The following is a 13,324-nucleotide window of genomic DNA, read 5'->3' as shown; positions in this document are numbered from 1 at the left end:
AACAATGCGCACTCAGAATCCCCGCCGGTAGCAGACTTCTCGAACACCTCATCAGCAAGCTGCTGCTGCCGTGCTCATTGAAGCATAGCCGATTAGCCAATCAAGAGCCGTGGTTATTTGATTACTAGTCTTCTCGCCGTTCTATGGTCAGTGGCACGCCCATTCTTGAGCAGCTACTTTCAAACGCTTTGGTCGAAATCTTAACGGCTTTCCTGTAAGCTTCTTTCAGGCTAATTGTTGTTTTTTATCAATAATCTATAGAATGAGACACAATCACGGAGACTTTTTGAGATTTTCCAAATTTTGGACAACCCTAGTATACATGCATAGGGCAAGGTCTATCGTTAGGCTCTGTGGACAGGACTACATAAAAGGAAGCGAAGAAAATGATTATTGCATGTGCCAGTATTGGCGATGTCGATATGTCAGATTGTGGTCCGGTAATCTTGACGGCTATATATCAAATGAGACCCGCCGAGGAAATTAATTAACCCCGCGTCGAAATGCGAATTAGGAATCGTGTTCGTCTCCCGTAAAGAAATTTTCTTTTCGTCTGGTACTTGTAAGCGATTCCAATATATCTGGAGCAGCGACAACCTTTAAAGCTTTACCACGACCTTTAGAGCTTTGCAGACTGATCCTGTCGGACCGACCTTAATGTGACATCAAACCGACTTGCATCATGCAAGGGGTGGGCACATTTTTCATCGTCAGACCATATCATCGTAAAAACATTGATGGGCCTGTCACTTACTGGCTATGTTACCAACCACAACAGTGGACTTGGAAACGACCGAAGCAATCACAGAAGCGATACTACATTAAAAACCCACATTAAGCGATAGGTCGAGTTCGGTAGCCCTTATAGGTCTAACCGTCGCGACCAATAGGCCTACTTTATGAATTACTGCGTAAGCGATGCCGTTACCAGCTGCAGATCAGCGGCTGTTGGGATTTCTTGCTTGAAACGGTAAATATGACAAAATTTAAAATATTTGGCAATCCAGTAGATAATATTTTGACATTTTGACAACCTGCAAACGAAAGGTTGCCGACCTCTGGTGTATAAACTGTATGAATTATGCCAGAAGCCTGTATGTAGACCATAAGATGGAAGTAGGGTATCGATTTGGCATAGTTTCAGACAGCGTTATGCATGCCACACCTATCAGACACAACGAGATCATGGCTAGGCTAGTGATTTAGACGATACATAGAAAATATTGCTGCTGGACGACCGTAACACAGAAGTTGAACAGCTAGCTCTGCTCAATCTCACCGAGACCCAGAAATAAAATCATATCGCCGGAGTCAATAACCTTTTTCAATATGTAATATATACGAAGTTGTAAATGGAGTTTGGTTATAAATTTACTAGATCAAAGAAAAGGCTGTATGTATTTTCACTGCTGCTTTTACTCACAAAGGCTCATTCGATTATGGGTGAGTGCGTTTGGTCATCCTTCTTCGGGCGGCGTTGAATATAGCTTACATATTGCTTACATTTCTCATATTGGCCATATACCTTCGAGAATATCAGATTCCGAAAATCTGGTGAGATTAAAACGGTTCAATGTCGAAGTGAAGGATCATGAAGAACGCTGAAATATCTGACGCAAAACGAGAATCACCACATAGCGCTTAAAATTCGATTGCCATTTCCGACATTCTATATTTGTAAAGCGGGGTTTTGTGCAAAGTCCGCAATCTATAAGCACAAGCAAAACAATTTAAGGTCATTAAGTCCTATTAACCCAGCTGGTTATGTCTTCTCAAAGAGAAAAAAGTTCATTGTTCTCAGTGCTGTGGCGATTGGTTGGATATTCTAATCACCAACGCGAATGTTGGTCCGAGTCATTTCGTTTCGAATACACATATATCTTCGTCGGAATTATCACACGTAGCACGTTCCACATGAACAATAGACATACGTTTGTGACCAACTGGCTGCAATGTCGGACATCCACAGCGAAAATATGGTCCCATATTTGCTAGGGAGCAAATCTTCATCCGCTTATTGTTTCTCAATGAATATCGTTTTATTTTCTGTTCAAGCAGCGAGAGAATAAGGCACTGTTAACCGCGTCCACACGTGCTGTCCTCGCATATCCAAAGCAGGTATTTATTCTTACTGCGTTACTAAATCTTAGTAATCAGAAATCTTAATTGATGGAAAAGCAACGGCAAATATGCACACCGCACAAAAATGAAAATTCACACTGCTCAAGTTCAAGTACCTGCCAGGAAAACACTGAAATTTGTGACCATCTTGAAAATTGCTCAGACATGATGAGAGAGTTGTTGTGTATCGACATTGAGCAGCGTAATAAGAACTGCATCTGCTCAACTGAAGCAGATGGGAGACTTGAAGATATCCAGCAAATATGCAGCAGGTGCTTATATTTTGTTACTATTCTTAAAATATTCCAAGCTATGACATCACGTGACGCAGGGCTGTGGAGTCGGAGTCGGCAGAATCGCAGTCGGAGTTGGGCTAATTTTCGCTTAAGGGAACCGGAATCAGAGTCTCTTTCTAGCACGCCTTGGAGTTGGTGTCGGAGTTGTGAAAACTATAGTGCTGGAGTCGGAGTCGTGGAAAAAATACTTGTCTTGAGTCGGGGTCGGAGTTTGTGAATATGACCCTGGCTCCGACTCCGAATCCAACTTCTTTATTATAAAAACTATTGCTTTCAAAGGTATCGTTAAATTACTAATAATAACTAAAATATAATTTTTATGTACCATCAAACACGGTTATTAGTAACGATATAGATAAAGTTGGAAATTGATTTCAAATTAAAATTCAGTTGCATATGCATTTTCGCGATGCAGTCACAAATTGATACAATTTTTGGAATTATACCATGATGCTGTGACAGAGTAAATGCATCGTCCGGTTCTGTAAAATTGCAAAATTGAAGTAAATATAACCAAACGCTTCTTCCCACTTGACAAAATTACTAATATTTGTATGAGCTTAGTTGCTTGGGTCGAACAAATGACTAAGAAAATTGAATGTCCTAGTACTTGAATACCTGAGTAAGTGCATGCAGACTAGACATATGCTATTTCACTACTTCCTAAATTTCGTTTCTGACCTATGTTTATTAGTAGTGAGAGTGTGAGTGCTTGTAATCAGTATCATAGTGTGTAATGAGAAAATTATCTGTATTAGTTGCTGACTCAAACACAAGAGCTACACTTCGATTTTTTATCTACCTTATAATTATACAGGATTGAATATACGTCATGTTTGAATGATTCATACATATTAGGATATTTGAGAGTTCATATTATAAAAACTTGAAAAAGGAAGGATATTTTGAAAGGCATTCTTTCATGTTAATTGCATAGTGAATAATGCGACCTGTGCCACTATGAAACAAGTTTGCATGCTATCGTTAATCACATGTTTGCATATGTTTAATGCTCATATGATAGTCATTTGAACGTCACTGTAGCATATAATTTTCGAAGTAAATTGGTGATACCGTTGGATTCGGAGTTGGAGTCGGAGTCAGAGTCAGAGTTCTCTTAAGTCGGAGTTGGAGCCGGAGACGGAGTCGGTACGTTTACAGATTCAGGAGTCGGAGTTGGAGTAGGCATAGTGAAAATGTGTGGACTCGGTGTCGGAGTTGGAGTCGGTATATGAAAATGTCTGGAGTCGGTGGTAAAATTCATCGACTCCACAGCCCTTACGTGACGACATATTACCAATTCCAGCCCTACACTAACGTAAAGCCACATATTCATGTACAATGTACATGCTAAGTGATAACAAGCGACGACCCGGGCCACCTTATGCCACAATGCTGAAGTACATGCTGACTTTTTAAACGTCAACTAATCTATCCACTGGAACAATCGAATGCTATAATGCACCCACAAAATCAATACCTTCCGTCGCTTTCCCAACGATTCCAACGGCACTTGAATAAGATATTATCTCAAAAACAAGTTATACAGTAGCAACCACAGTAATCGGGTATCCAATAAGGATATCAAATCAAGTTAGATCTCGTACGCCTGACAGATGTTTTTACATTAGACATCGATGCATTCTTCATATCCATTTTAGTGATGTAAATATAATTGATTGGCTGACCAAGCACAATTCGCTGATTTCCTACATGTAGTGTTTCGCTCTTGTCATTGTGTGATTGCGGGCAAAGCTCACAGCAGATTAGATTCACAAAGATTCACAAATGGAAGGTTGAATATTCCGCGCAAACATGCGATCAAATAATTTTTGAAATTGGCAAGGTGAATGCTCGTTTAGTGCTGAGTTTCTTTTCGTGCTGCCAGCGCCTTGCGGAGAGTGGTTGGAAGTTGAAAAGCAAAGAATTTCAACCAAAGACAAGTTATAATTAGGGCGCTTTTTTGACATGTCAAAATTGGTCAAACTTTTGTCAAAATTGTAGTGTTAGGTCAAAATTTGTCAAAATTGTTCATAAAGTGCAAATTTTTGACGTCTGCATTTCGTTTGTATCGTAGATTTTGCATTGTCGGTGAAGTTATCATTTTATATTTTACAGCTTGTAGCCTACTTTATAGGCCTACCGTTGTAAACAGCTAATTGTCTGCTCATAGTGAATCATGAACGGTAAAATAAAACAAATAGGTAGACATGGTTGTTATGGTCAACGTGCCGCAATATCCTAACTGAAGAAAGACTTCTTGGGCATTGCATCATTCTTATATTAAGAAGCGAATTACGAAAAATTGTGATGTAGACAACATTGCCAGAATGAAGCAACACGGTGTGTCATCAGAAGTGTACGCACAACGTGAGTGTTGTGAGCCAACAACTGCTGCTGTTGAACGTCCTTGGCCAGCTTCTTAGTAAGGACAAGCACTTTCTACCCAAGAATGTATGAAAGTATCTCTCGTTGTACTAAAAAAAATTTGTTTTTACCATAATACTTATTGCAACCATAGGGGCAGATTGCGTTAAAATATTGTATTTTTTTCATGTAAAAAGTTGCCTGTTTCTATGCCAAAAACGTTTTTCAGGCCAAACTACTTCGTTAGGACAGCCAGTTCCAACCAGAAATGAAGATAAGTGGTACAATTTTAACATTATGTGAGAAAACACCTAATTTGCATACGTTAGATCAAAATTTGGTAAAAATTCAGTTTGTTTAGGTCAAAAAAGTCAACATCTTGATTTTTTAGGTCAAAATCTTTCATTATTTAAGGTAAAAAAACGCCCTAGTTATATTACGTGAAAAATTGTAATATTTGAAAGTGGTTCACAATGCAGAACATACCAAGGTTCCTTTGCGAACGCGAACCTCCAAAATTCTGAGGCTCACATTCAGAACGCGAACGTGAACCTCACCATCCCTAGTTGTTAGTCCAATTCAATTCAGTTAGCCATATTGTCCTTGCCGCAGTCAAGAAATTTCATCTCATTGCCTTATATCGTTAATTTTCTATGATATCCAAAAATTAGAACCAAACAAATTTATTTTTAATTAATCTTATGTTATACATATAGATCAGTGGTTCTCAACTTTTTTCTCCGGCGCCCCCTTTTCAAAATTGCCTGGGTCTGGCGCCCCTTATTTTAAGGACTATGGTAAAAAACAATGAGTAATAACAGCCATCGGGCAGGGCCTACAGCAGTGGTTCCCAAACGGTGGGGACTTTCAGGATTTCTGGTGGGGAATACTCTCACTTTTGAAAAAATCTTTACAGTAATATTCACCTTTATTAAATGTCGTTTTGAAATGCCGACCGAATATTTCATAGCTCATTTGCAATTCAGCGATTCATATTATCAGTGCCTCCAATTAGCGAGAATCTCCTGGATAGCGGAATGTTTTTATTCTTTGTACACCATCATCGGTCACGAAACGTAGCGATAGAAAAATTCTGATTCGTTGCAACAAGAGCTCATATTGCTGAACATGTATTCGAGGGTGTTCGTGGACTTGTTCATTGATAGCACATCCAGACTCGTTACAAATGAAATTACATATTTATGTTATTTCAATTTCTTTCAGTATTGTGCGAAAGTGCAGTTTACGGCGGCTTATATTTATATCGCACTCATGAGTTCGTCAACATCAGGAAGTTCATCCGACCCATGTATTATTCGGCATTTGCGCATGTAAATTGATGCTACCCCGCAACATTTGGAAAATGTCCAACCCCCTTCTATTTTTCTGTTGGCTGCGCGCCGGGGTAGATACATATATTTACGGAGGTGCGTTTACGATTACCAGTTCACCGCTGCGTTAATTTTATAGTGTGTTGATCAATTCCGGGGATCTTAGCAATCACCAATAGCACGTAGGCTATTTACTAAGCAAAGTCTTGCAAAATTTTGTCGGAGGTAGCACTTTAAAGGGTAGATATGGATATAGAGATTTTAGGTGGGGAATGAGAGCTCGAATTAAATCGGAAGTGGGGAATTAGGATAAAAAGGTTGGGAACCACTGGCCTACAGGCTTATTGCATCTTGTTCAAGAACGACGTACACATCCAGAGTTCTCCTCTGCGATTGGCAATATGGGGATGTTAATTTGTTTGGTTTTGTTTTATTTCTGTGTGAGACTACTAAATCAACTGAGAATGCGGTAGAGATTTGCTCACAATAAAATGCATCATGCCCTTAACTTTAACATGAATGGGGATAACAACACTAAGCAGTAGGCCCCCTATCATCCTTTATGATATGATAAAGAAATATTATGACGATTTAGTTTTGTAGCTCTCAAATACAAGTAGCCTATATTTAGTTAATCGCTTCAAAACATCTTTAATGTGCAAATGGCATCACTCTCAAAAGTCGTACAGTATAGCCTACAGTGCCTTTTCGATTTCGACACGCATGTGCGCTGCAGGATATGATACCTAGTTCAAAACATTTTGTGGAAAATAACCCAATCTATCAGTATATAAGTATCAGTTTATTAATATTTTCACCATTTCGAAACACCACAAAACTGTGATACAATAAAAAGATAGGAATGGGTCGAAACGACTTGGGGTAGCTATAGTGTGACGGGAGTGTTATAACGGGGAATCGGCAATCCAAAAGTACGCAAAATTCATTTCAAATTAATTAAAATAAACCACTCCATTCACTGAAACATGGTAGGTGGATATATCGCGATGACCACAACGACAAACGTTGTGATTTGACAGATTTTGTCGGATGTGAGTTTGCAATGAGAACTCGGGGAAATATAAAACTATTGTTCTACTATATAATCATATGTCCTTACTACAGCATCTACTTCCAGGCCATTTTTCGTCAGCACCTCATACCGCCACCTGATCCCCACGCCCTCCCCCATTTCGCCCCATGAGCGTTTTCGCCCCTTCAAAATCCAAATCGCCCTCTGGGGGCGATGGAGACAAGGTTAAGAACCACTGATATAGATTAACTCGCATGCCTATCCATTTGTTGGCATTTAACGTGAAAACGAAATTTCGCAGCACTATGGGTCAGCCTCATGTATAGCAGAGTTGGATCAATTACAATATTTTAATTCAATTACAATTACAATTACAATTACTTCCTTGCATGTTTCAATTACATTACAATTACAATTACTCGATGCTAAAAATATCAAATTACAATTACAATTACTGCTAAATATGTATTTAATTACAATTATATTTACAATTACAATTACTTTTAAACAGGTACTTGATTCAGTAAAGAGGTGTTCTTTGACAACCGTAGCGACGTAATTAGCAACAATCTCAAGCTATTCATGTTTCATTCCTCATATGTAGAATAGCTACCCTTTAATTAAAAAACTCGAACGTACTCGAACTATTCCTAATCATGAGTACTGAAAATTACAACCACCGAAAAATGTTTCAAGCGACTGTTAAGAACCTAAGGTTTGAGCGACTAACAGGGAATAGGCTACAGGACAGTCAATGAAATGTAATCAAACGATTAGGCTACTCAGAGCTGAGTCAGGATAATGAAATGTAATTGGTAAGGCGTCAGCGATAAGGATGATACCGATAAGGTGGGTAAAATTGAAATAAATGCAAAAGGAAAGAACCTCCCGATAACTAAGAATTAAAATATTTTGGTTTGCATTTACATTTTCACTTGCTCGGAAACTGTTAGGCAGGCGTCACCAACGTGGTGCCCGCGGGCACCAGGTAGCCCGCGAGGACCAAACGAGTATCCCGCGAGCCTGTTCAGAAAATTTATCGAATTCCAGCATTTACCAGTGAGCTTTAATATAGAGATTGACTGATTTAGCTATTCTTGTTGAAATCACACGAACATGTAATGTCAATACATATATAGATATACACTTAAAATGATGATATCAAATATCCCCAATTACAACTAGTATAATACACCAACATGTAGCCTAACCGAATCACAAGATATCGAAGACTGAGCACGGAGCACTACCTATACAGGCGACATGGCGGAATGCTATCCACGGTCTTGAAATGTCGGTGGTGAAGCTGGACAGTGGACATCCACTACAATGACAAATGAGCAAATGGCATTACTATTCGGTAGCAGATAGCCGTGTTTCTCATTTTCTGTAATAGTTGTCACTGCCCAGTATAATGCTCGACAAGTAGATTCGCTTGTCAATCAAATCCTTTCGAGACTTTTTGGCAACATATGCCTACCAAGGTCATTCTGACTTAACAATGTCCCAATCCCGAAGCCGGCGCTCGCAACGCTGACAAAGTCGGCACAGCTCGTGCGATTCGGCCTTTACAAACAAGCTAACGTTAGCGATCGCAGAAATGTCAGGAAAAAGAATGAAAACATATCATTTTCAAGACGGATGGAGGTGGAATTTATTTTACTACTGTGAAAGGATCATGCGTATGTATATAAAGATTGTGTGGATACTAGCAACTGATTTCATTTGCTGGATCCCATTATGCGTCATTGGAATCATAGATATCGCTACTGGAAAATGTCGAGGTGATCTGAAATTGGCAAACAGTTGCTACTAGAACTTAGGTTGTCTTGTTGATTTCGATGTCATGCTCAACCATATTAAGCTATATGAACCAATGTCACCACGTCTGAAAGAAATGTATGTCACACATGTCGTGAATAATCCTCCATTACGATTCGCCAGGTATATACGTCTCACGTGTTTTATACAGTTAATCTGCGGGTGTAATTTTAAGTTCATAAAATGTACAACCAACAGTGTTGGGATCAAGTCACTACCTTCGAGTCACGAGTCATCTCGAGTCATTGCAGATTTTGACTCGAGTCAAGTCAAGTCAATAGATTTTCAAAGGTGACTGGAGTCAAGTCGAGTCACTAGTTTTTTGGAGGTGACTCGAGTCAAGTCGAGTCAAGTCAAGTCACGAGTCAAGTCACAATTCAAGTCAAATTGAATTTTCAAAGTATGAGTGATGACGATTCATTACATTTTGCTAGCTGTGTGAAAGACAGATCAAACGATCATTTATCTAAATCAAATAACGAATATCTAGTTAAATACACATGCAAAAAGACGGTGTATCCCTCACGCACACGTAGAACTGCTAATGAAGTAGGTGAGTAACTGCACAGCTACCTACTACAGTCAGTTCTTATCAGCCAAAATATAGGACCTAATAAGAAGCTTCGAGAAGTTACAACAAATTGATATGGTACAATAGCCTACACTACCCAACTACGCATCCGTGGGAATATAAACGCACGATATATATTTGTTCGATTTAAATCACACAAGAGGTTTGTAAATGTGAGCACTGGGCAACGTAAGCATTGAGCCGTCTAAGAAACAGAGACACATTGCTATTTACATTAATTTTTTACTTTGCGGTCAAATTATTTGTGATCTAACAATCAAGGAACCTTGTAACGTACAATCACTGGATGACTGGTTGTTCTCACAAGTGACACCGGCGTATCTCGAACAATCCGAACATACACAAGATACAGGGATTTATTCGACACCGCTTACTTAATGACTTGAAATTGACTCGTAAATTTTGCTCCGAGTCACGAGTCAATGCACATTTTTTAAGGTCCGAGTCAAGTCAAGTCAAGTCATTTTTCCAAAGTGACTCGAGTCAAGTCAAGTCATAGGAAAAAGTTGACTCGAGTCATCCCAATACTGCTACCAAGATCATGGGCTCTCAACCGCGAACCCCGCCCCCCAAGGTGGCCACAGAACGTGCCCAGGGCACCAGGATAAAATCTTCTTTAATATACTATAACATCAGCGACAATAATAGTTTGGTGTTTTTCTCTCAACTTGGAAGCCTTGAAATTTGAATTGGATATATCACAACATCCAAAGCATATAGTGCGAAGCTGAGCACGTTAGCGGGAATGACATTTCGATAGAGCTGTGATCAACCCACAACGTTGTCAGCGAGCGAAAAGAAGTCGAAACGCTGGGAAAACACGACATTCTCTTTATGTGGCGTAGAAATAACACTATTATATTGTTTGCGGTGTCACATGATGTCATAATGAATGATGCCCAAATACTCGGCGAATGGGCCACAGTCTGGGGCAATGACTTAGAAAAGGTTGAGAACTGCTGATCAAGATCAACAGTGATACAGAGAACGGCTGATAGAGACCAATGTATCAAATGGCCCCTGTACTCTAAATATGATGTGGTTTCAAATTAATGATAAAATCGGGTAGGAATCTTTGGCCGCAGCCTTTTGCTTCACAAAGCCACCGTTACTGAGCTGCATCTAAACTAAATAAATGATGGGACTGGAATGTATAGAGGTCTTGTCGATAAACTGGGCCGAGCAAGTGCAAGTGAATAAATCGTGCCATAAATTTCGCAAGGTGTTAAGCAGCGGAGACGCGAAACCACCCAAACATTGAAATTTACTTATGCAACTAGCGTGCAGTGGGGTATAGTTGGAATCTTCTTTTAGCTGTAGCTCCATTACGTTCGCTTTCTGTATGAAATGGCCGTGGCTCAATTTTTTTCCCGATTTCATCTTTAATTTGAGGTCACATCATATTTAGAATGCATTGCCCCTCTAAATTTTTATCAGGAACATTGCAGCGTCATTATTCCTGTCGAATAAATTCGCCATGCCTGAATCGATGCATTCAGCATGAAAGATGATCGAGTCTATTTCGAATCTGTGATTCGTCTTGCCCATCCATTGTGAAAAACAATCCCTCCTTCTGAACGAACAAATGCGGATGTGGGATAGATAGTTCATCCGAACGAACAGGTAGCCTACATAGTAAAATGCAATAAAATCCAATGAAATCATAAATTCGATATTTTACTGCAAACTATCTAAAACGATAACGTTCCGAGGTGACTTTTGTAGTGTCAAGTTAACGCTAAGATAGTTCGTTCCATATCTGACATACATGCAGAGATAAAACCTATATACGCTACAATGACTATACCCTATAGTAAAAATAATAGTTGCAATCCTAATCAATTGTTATGAATATTTGAAAGTGTACAAGTACGCAAAGTAACCAAATACCACGCGGTTGACATTTTATACAATTACGACCAATTGCACATCGAATGAGGCGTTGATGATTCAAATCCTGCAAGAAATGAAGGACAGCTCATACAGCAGGATAAGCAGTCGTTTGCCATATGCATTCAACTTTGAATAAATCTACTTACGTGATAGCGCGGTGGTGTGCTACACAGCTGCAACACCTATAGGTTGTGGGTTGGAGCAGACTTGGACAACTAGATAATTCTAGTCGTCTAATTTCACTAAATTAGAGCGAAATGCCAGTAGCCTAATCTAATTTTAATCTAATTTGCGAAATGTCTCCATACTCTAATTCTAATTTTAATCTAATTTGTGAAATGTTCTTATGCTCCAATTTTAATTATAATCTAATTTTTTGTTTTCCTGAAAATTCCTCTTTGTCCGAGGCATTTTGTAGCGAGTTAACAAGAATATCCCTCTCACACAGGGAAATACAGTGCCAAGCCGCCATTGCCTTACTTACACCGTACACGTAACCTACAGTCATAGTAGGTATTGTGACGAATATTATAGCCTGCTTAGCATAGTATCTTGTAGTCTGCGACCAACATTCTAGTTTTTAAAACTTTACGTTAGTACAACGCCGTTCTGACTAACATGGGCGATGCTCATGGTTACCATAAAAGAAATCATATTTTATTAAAGTAGTACAAATATAACAAGAAATACCAAGTTCAATGATAATAAATGGCATTTTATTTTGATTTATGAGCCGCGCACGATACCCGACAGCGCTTTCCAACGACTAATGAATCGCTATTAGGGCTCCAGACATGTTACTAGCTGAAAGACTATCTCATCCTATGATGTTTTCTTAGCGTCTCGGTCTTGGCAGTGTCTGGGACACTGCACGTGAAGGCATTATGCTTATTGATATCAGCGCACTCTCCATCGATGGAATGCTGTTGCCATCGCCGAAACCGTTTCAGCTAGTGTAGAATATTGTTGTTGGGCACATGCGAATAGCATATTTTGAAGCAACAACAATAAGTTGAAACTGAAATAAATTTTAGCAATGCAAAATGCTTTATTTCGCGCTCTTCCAAAATTACAAACCAGATCGGAGGCCGCGATTGCGATGACCCCTGGTGTAGTGCAAAATGAGACAAGCTTGGTGTACAGACGTTAACCATTCTCATGGTTATCGGAATGCACAGTGATTTGATATGAACTGATTTTTGCTGTATTTATTTCCCTTTCACAATTTCATTCAATGTCCAAGTTTTTTACGAATGCAGTAATTATAATTATAATCTAAGTAGGAAAAACTGTGTAGCTCTAATTCTAATTCTAATCTAATTTGAAAGAAGTTGTATAGCTCTAATTCTAATTCTAATCTAATTTGAAAGAAGCTGTGTAGCTTTAATTCTAATTCTAATCTAACTTGGAAAAACTTGTGTAGCTCTAATTCTAATTCTAATCTAATTTAGAAGAAGCTGTGTAGCTCTAATTCTAATTCTAATATAATTTAGAAGAAGCTGTGTAGCTCTAATTCTAATTCTAATCTAATCTGGAAGAACTTGTGTAGCTCTAATTCTAATTCTAATCTAATTTGAAAAAAAACTTGTGTAGCTCTAATTCTAATTCTGATCTAATTTGGAAGAAGCTGTGTAGTTCTAATTCTAATTCTAATTCTAATCTAATTTGCAAGAAGCTGGGTAGCTTTAATTCTAGTTCTAATCTAATTTGGAAGAAGCTGTGTAGCTCTAATTCAAATTCTAATCTAATCTGGAAAAACTTGTGTAGCTCTAATTCTAATTCTAATCTAATTAGGAAAAATTGTGTAGCTCTAATTCTAATTCTAATCTAATTTGAAAGAAGCTGTGTAGCTCTAATTCTAATTTTAATC

This window comes from Botryllus schlosseri, chromosome 14 (genome assembly GCF_051294905.1).
Source record: "Botryllus schlosseri isolate E-star chromosome 14, Bs_hap1, whole genome shotgun sequence".
Classification (NCBI taxonomy): Eukaryota; Metazoa; Chordata; class Ascidiacea; order Stolidobranchia; family Styelidae; genus Botryllus; species Botryllus schlosseri.
Note: the sequence above shows the minus strand (reverse complement) of the source record.